Source organism: Mus pahari, chromosome 20, assembly GCF_900095145.1.
Source record: "Mus pahari chromosome 20, PAHARI_EIJ_v1.1, whole genome shotgun sequence".
Classification (NCBI taxonomy): domain Eukaryota; kingdom Metazoa; phylum Chordata; class Mammalia; order Rodentia; family Muridae; genus Mus; species Mus pahari.
In genome coordinates this window covers 11383128-11389443 of record NC_034609.1, presented here as the reverse complement: position 1 = coordinate 11389443, position 6316 = coordinate 11383128, and the positions used below count along the sequence as shown (strand labels likewise).

General features: G+C 45.5%; 1 pseudogene; it reads left to right on the top strand.

Annotated features, from left to right (window-relative positions):
* The first annotated feature begins 588 nt into the window (after positions 1–588).
* Positions 589–1470, top strand: LOC110337791 (annotated as a pseudogene).
* Positions 1471–6316: the final 4846 nt, after the last annotated feature.

The window sequence follows — 6316 nt, the reverse complement described above, 5'->3', positions numbered from 1 at the left end:
CTTTACTGGCTTGCTTCCCCTGGCTTGCTCAGTCCACTCTCTTATAGAACCCAAGACTACCAGCCCAGAGATGGCACCACCCACAAGGGAACCTCCCCCCCCTGATCAGTAATTGAGAAAATGCCTTACAGCTGGATCTCATGGAGGCATTTTCCCAACTGAAGCTCCTTTCTCTGTGATAACTCCAGCTGTGCCAAGTTGACACAAAGCTAGCCAGTACACAAGGCAACTCTTGTAAGTACAACATTTAATTGGAGCTGGCTTATAGGTTCAGAGGTTCAGTCTATTATCATCAAGGCAGGCAGCCTGGCAGCATCCAGGCAGGTAGAATGCAGGAGGAACTGAGAGTTCTACAACTTGTTCCGAGGGCAAATAGAAGGCTTCCGTCCTTAGGCAGCTAGGAGGAAGTTCTCAAAGTCTACCTTCACAGTAACACGCTTCTTCCAACAAGGCCACACCTACTCCAACAAAGCCAGACCTCCAAGTGTCACTTCCTAGGCCAAGCATATTCAAACAACCACATAGTTGATAAGACACCAAGAACAAGACAACTTATAAGACTTTCTTTTCCCAGGGGCAGCTGGGAAGATGGTGGCTTGGGTACCTTGTCTGGGGTGCAGCTGGGAAGCTGTGTCCTTCGGTCAACATCAAGGTCTAAGCATAGCAACAGCTAGAAAGCCCCCAGGAGCATGGTGGCTCCCAGCTTGGAGACAAAAGATAACACTCTCTCTGCTTAACTGACTCGAGCTTCCAAGCCTGGCTTATAAGAGACTAAAAAACAAAAGCCCAGGAATTATCTTCAGCCCTGGATATCTTTCTAATATGAATGATAAAAACAAAAAAGGCACTGGCAGTTGGGGAGTTTTACAAATCTCATAAGGTTTAACTACTCAGGAGTTAGAAATGCAGATAGGAACGTAGCAGAATGAGCAGTGGGGAAGTGGAGAAAGGATGTACTTTCTATACTTGATGGCATAGCTGGAGGACCACAGATACTGGTTGGTTCTAGCCTTGGTGGATGGCTCATGCTGCATCCCGCAACTGCACAGCCAGAAAGGGCCATACTTTCATTGCTATACCTACTGTTGCAGATGGCCTGGTGACAGTTTCGTTCACTTCCTGTTGAGGCACAAAGGAAAATAGAAATGAAAGATCCTTGCCTTCTAAATAAAACAAGGAAGATTTTGCTGCATTCGATACAGTTTCATTAAAGAGCCTCACTACTTATTACACAGCCCGTTTCTGTGACCTGCCCTCTGTGGTTGCTCCGTGGTATGAAGGACAATAAAGTTCCTTAGCATATCTCCTTGCAGGTTGCTGACTGAGTAGTCAGCCCAGATGTAGGCGCTGCTCTCCAGAAACACCATCAACCACAGGATGAAGGCAGACATTCAGCTGCTGCTGGCCCTGTTGGTAGCTTGGCTGACAAGCTTCCATCCATGCATTGGAATGCACTCCAATTCATCCTGAAGATTGAAAGACTGGTAATAAACCAAGGAACCAGATACTTTAGGATTTCCCTTCTTACTTTTATTTTGTAAATAAATATTCAATAAGTGTTTATTTAATGTCTTCACACAAATATTCAAATTGAGAAGGAGGAGGAGGAGGAAGAGGAGAAGGAAGAAGATGGAGGAGAATGAAGGAGATGGAAGAAAAGGAAGGAGAAGAAGAGGAGGAGGTGTAGGAGAAAGAGGAGGTGAAGGAGGAAGAGGAAGAAGGAGAAGGAGAAGGAGAAGAAGAAGAAGAAGAAGAAGAAGAAGAAGAAGAAGAAGAAGAAGAAGAAGAAGAAGAAGAAGAAGAATCATTAGAATCATTATCTTTGGGGCTAACAGTTTCAGAGGGCTAGAATCATGACCATCATCATGGAGAACAAGGTTGGAATCAGGCAGGCATGGCTCTGCAGTACTAGGTGAGAGCTTATATCTTGATCCACAAGCATAAGGCAGAGAGCTAACTAGGAATGCTCTGGGCTTTTGGAACCTCAAAGTCTACCCCTAGTGACACACCTCCTCCAAGCAGGCCACATCTCCTAAGCCTTCTCAAACAGTTTCACCAACAGAGAACCAAGCACATCCATTCCCTGGCCTCCACAGCCTCCTGGCCATATCATAATGCAAACTGTATTTAGTTAAACTTCAAAAATCCCTATAGTCTTTTATTGTCTCAAAAGATTAAAAGTCCAAAGTCTTTCTGAGACTGAAGGCAATATCTTAATTGTAACCCCCTATGCAAATTATATATTTCCAACATACAATGGCACAGAATATACACTGCCATTCCAAAAGAGAAAGAAGGGACATTATAGGACATACTAGACAAAAGCAAGACCAAACCACAGCCGAGCAAACTCCAAATCCTGTAACTCCACGTCTGATGTCAAAGGGCTTAAGACAGTTCCACCCTCTGGCTTTGCTAACTACAACACATTTCTCTCTCTTGGGCTGGTTCCACACCCTGTTAGCATCTCTCCTTGGCAGGCATCCCATGACTCTGACACCTCCAAAATCCCGAGGCTCCGACTGCAATCCAGCCTTCACTTTCACAGCTCCATGCAATGGTCTCTCAGGACCTCTCTGCAGGGACTCTCCTGACACATGCCTGGCCTCCGAAATGTACTTAACTGCAGAGGAACAGTCTATGCCCCCTTTCCTTGTTTATCCTTCATGGCTAAAGCCAGAACTACAAAGCTAACGCTGCCAAGTTTAGCTGCCCACTTGGAATGTCTTTCCCTCTTCTTAAATCACATTTGCCACAGCTTTGATTTGATATTGCTTTTTAGGAGCAGAAGATTTCTCAGGCCTTTTCTTTTTTTACAAGTTGCAAGATTAGCCTGATGGTGCCTTGCCCTGAGGGCACCCCTCCATTTTTCTGTTTCTTTTTATCTCTTTCAGCACAAGCCTTGGCTCCGACATTAAATTTTCTGGTGCCCCTTTTCTCCCCAAACTTTACATTTTGTATTTCTTTTTGCCTTGCTTGACCTTTTACCTTGCAGAATTGCATAAGAGTGATTACTAATAACCATATGACAAAGTCAATATTAGATCATCTTGAAATCTTTTCTGCCAACAACATTAGTCCAAAACTTTCAATTTAGCCCCAGGCAGACTTTTAGGACAAGGGTAGAAAGCAGCCACATTCTTTGCCAAAATATCACATTGTCGCGTCGCTAGCCTAGTTGCTAAAAATGTTCCCCCTGAAACGACTTGAGCTGTGCCTGAGTAGTCAACATGGCTCTCAGCACTAGGACAACACATATATTAGAAGTAATGGAAGTTATACATCAAGCTAAGATTGATCCGAATCCCCTTCCCTTCTGTGATAGTTTGAATGAGAATGGCCCCACAGGCTCATATGCTTGAATACTTGGTTCTTGGTAGAACCATTTGGAAAGGATTAGAGGCGTGGTCTTTTTGGAAAAGGCATGTCACTGGGGGGTATATTTTGAGGTTTCAGAAGCCCCTGTTGTTCCCAGTTTATCACTCTGCCTCATGCTTGTAGATCAATATGTAAGTTCCCAACTACTACCGCAACGTCATGCTTGCCTGTCTGCCCACCACCTCACTCCCCACCATGATGTCATTGACTCACCCTCTGAAACTATGAACCCCAATGAGCTCTTCCATAACTTGCTTCAGACGTGGCGTTTTCTCACAGCAGTGGAAAGGTAACTAAGACACCCCTATTTCATCATCGATTGTGCCTAACTCTTGTTGCAAAATGTCTTATAAGACACCAGGTCTTCCTCTGCAGGGCTGATGGGCTGTTTCCTCTCTCTCTCTCCAGTTCCGGCATGGTTGGACCTTTCCCTTGTTGACCAAGCTGTGTTTCTCATCCTCTCCTTTGCACTAAATCTCTCTACTCTAGAGATGATCAGGCCAATTCAGTGCAAATGTCACATGTGTGTCTCCCCTCCCCGTGTTTTGGAAATACTCATTTGAATTGGCTCAAGAGATTTATATGTTCTGAAAATCCAGATTTCTAGCTTCTCCTGAAAAACCAGAAGGCCTGTTGATCTGAGGTCTCTTCCCTCCGTGAGATCAGGTAAGTGCTAAGGATTGATGTCCTCTTTGGGGTGGTTCTCCTTTGCCACTTCCCACAGCTCTGCTTGGCACACATCATCACACACCTTCCCTGCTTAGACTTAGTGAACGTCTGAGCTGGTGTGTCTTCGGCCCATGGCTCCTCTTTTGTGTCTGAGATCTTAAACCCAGGTTTCAGGAAGCCAAAAAGAATTCAGCTCAGTCAAGGCTACATCCCAGATGTGGCTTCTATTTCACTCTGAATCCCTCAACTGCACAATGTGCATGGCCCATTCAGGTAACCATGATGCTGGAAAACAAGACAAAACAAAACAAACAACAACAACAACAACAAAAAACAATAGTAATTTCTCTCCTGTGACTAAAAACATATTTCTATTTCTTTTTACCTATGCAATGCCACTCCCACCCCCCAAGTACCACACTGCTCCTTTCTATAGATAGATTCACTGACTCTTTTCAGGCCTGGTCCTGGCTCAGGCCTGAACTAGAGAGTGAGTTAGATAGCAATTTAAAAGATGTGGCAAGGGCTGGCAAGATGGCTCTGCGAGTTAAAGCTTATCGTGCTCCCATATAAAGGTGGAAAGAAAGAACCGACCCTGCCAAGTTATCCTCTGACTTCCACCCAGTGTGCATGTGTGTCCCCTTGGCCCACACCATATACACACACAACAGCAAAATAAATAAATGGATAGGCAAATAAATGGCTTCAGAAATGGTTCAAGAACATGCCCTGCCCTTGCAGAGGATCAAGTTGAATTCCCAATACCCATGCTGGGGAGCTCATAGCCCCCTGTAACTCTAGCTCCAGGGATATCCAAAGCCTCTGGCTTCCGAGGGCACCTGCACACATGCAGGCACACACATGCACACATGCAGGCACACACATGCACACATGCACACATGCACACGTGCCCAGTTAAAGATCTTTTAAAATCTTTTAAAATAAGAAGTGAGTGGGAAGTCATGCTATCAGACAAATCCAGGCACAAGTTGCAGCCTGAGCCCCACTGTCAACGACCCCAGCCAAGTGCTGTGTCCTCCCCACAGGTGTGGCTCAGCAGCCAGATGGCAAATATGCTTCCTTCCCCACAGCCCAGGCAGGCTGTGAACAGGCAGCGTCAAGTGTGGTCCTCATCGGCCAAGCCCTAGGGCCCAAAGCTGCCTTGTTCCGGCAAATGATGACTTTTTAATTTTGAGCCTTTGGTCCCTGATGAGAGAGGTGGAGAGAGAATTAAGGATGACATCTGGATCCTGGAAATCAGAGAGACCTTGGGCACGGAATGACCTTGAGAGGTCATATGTCCCTGCCTGCCTGTTTCTCTTCTTTGTCCAAGGCTCGTACTGGCTATCTCCTTCAAGAAGATTTTCTGAACTGCCTGTACCACGTTTTCTTTGTCGCTCTGGCTGCCTCTACCTCTCTTGATATCCCTCCTTCTCTCTCCCCTCCTTCCCTCCACACAACCCCCTCTACCTCCTTCTAGTACTTCTAAACTACTCCAGTGCAAAATTGATTTTTAGAGGCAGGCCCTGAGTGAACTTGGTGATAGGCAAATACATTCTAACACATTAAAGCCTTGGCTTTGAGTCCCTAAGTGGCTGTCACCTTGCAGAAGTCACTTGGTCTTGCCAGGCCACTGTAACCTAAGATGAGAAATCCCTGTGTGCTCACAGTGTTGTTAAGAGGGTCTAATGCAGTAACGGAACCAAAACTGACATAGAAGAAAAGACAGAGGATGAGATCCTTGTTGCTGCTGCAACCGTTGCTGTTGCAAAATTATCAACACTGCATTCCTGACTTCCTGGGAGCTAATACAGAACCTCCACACACGTCCTCATATACTCTCCGATTTGGTCTGCACAGAAGGCAGTAAGAACATCAGAACCCATTATGCAGATTCCGGAACTGAGGCCCAAAGAGTCTCCCATCCTAGCTTATGTCCCAAGCTTTGGGAAGAAGCCAAATCTCATTCTAACTGCTAGCAGAAAGCCTAGTACAAATAACATAAAAAAACCACACTCAGTTGGTGTTAGGTTCAAATCCCAACTCAGCCATTTACTAGACTACAGACCTGAGACAAATCATAGACCATTTCTGACCCTCATGTAAAAGTGAAGACCACAGACCCCACTTCACAGCTGTCTGTGGCCTGTAGATGTAGCCATTACGGCTGTGGCTCAGGACTAGGACCCTGGCTAGCATATGCAAGGCCTGGCAAGAATAGTTATGATAGTATCTAGCACATTTCTACAGATGTTTAGAATCTGACTGG